Below are 751 nucleotides of genomic sequence, written 5' to 3' on the forward strand. Positions count from 1 at the left end.
AAACTCATAGACACAGAAAACAGTTTAGTGGTTACCAGAGGGAAGGGGGCAAGGGGTTGGTAGAAAAGGGAAAAGAGGGTCAAATATATAGTGACAGAAGGAAATTTGACGTTGGGTGGTGAACACACAATATAATATACAGATGATATATTATAGAATTGTATACTTGAAACCTATATAATTTTGTTAATCAATGTCAACCCAATAAATTAATTTACACTGGATACAAGTAAAAAAAGTAAAAATTTTTTTTAAACTCTTTTAAAAAAACTCTTTACTTTTTTTTACCTTTGAGAACATTCTCCTGGATTATATGACAGCAATATTATTCATACACTTAAGCATAAAGTTAAAATTGTACCAACTGAGTTATAATTTCCTTTTCAACTCTGAAAATTTATAAGTCTAAGAAATAGGAAAGAGAGCTGGGCTATGATATCCACATTTGAGCATCAGGTTTGACTGGCTCTTGGTTTTTGGTTGCAGTTTCTGTTGACTCTTCTATATACTTGGAATTCTTGCCTTTTAGGGTCCCTAATCATAACCATACTCAAATATCTTCACTGATGATGGCCCAATAGGCAATGAGATAACACCATATCTGTATAAATGACCACCATAAGTTTCCTCTTTGAATGTTCTTTATCTGAATGAAATAGCCTGAAATAAAAAGGTACTAGATATATCAGACTGCTATTTATTAGAAATAAAATAGTATCTGATTATATGTTAAAAATGATTGCATTAAAAA

Source organism: Hipposideros armiger, unplaced genomic scaffold (genome assembly GCF_001890085.2).
Source record: "Hipposideros armiger isolate ML-2016 unplaced genomic scaffold, ASM189008v1 scaffold_1527, whole genome shotgun sequence".
NCBI classification, from domain to species: Eukaryota; Metazoa; Chordata; class Mammalia; order Chiroptera; family Hipposideridae; genus Hipposideros; species Hipposideros armiger.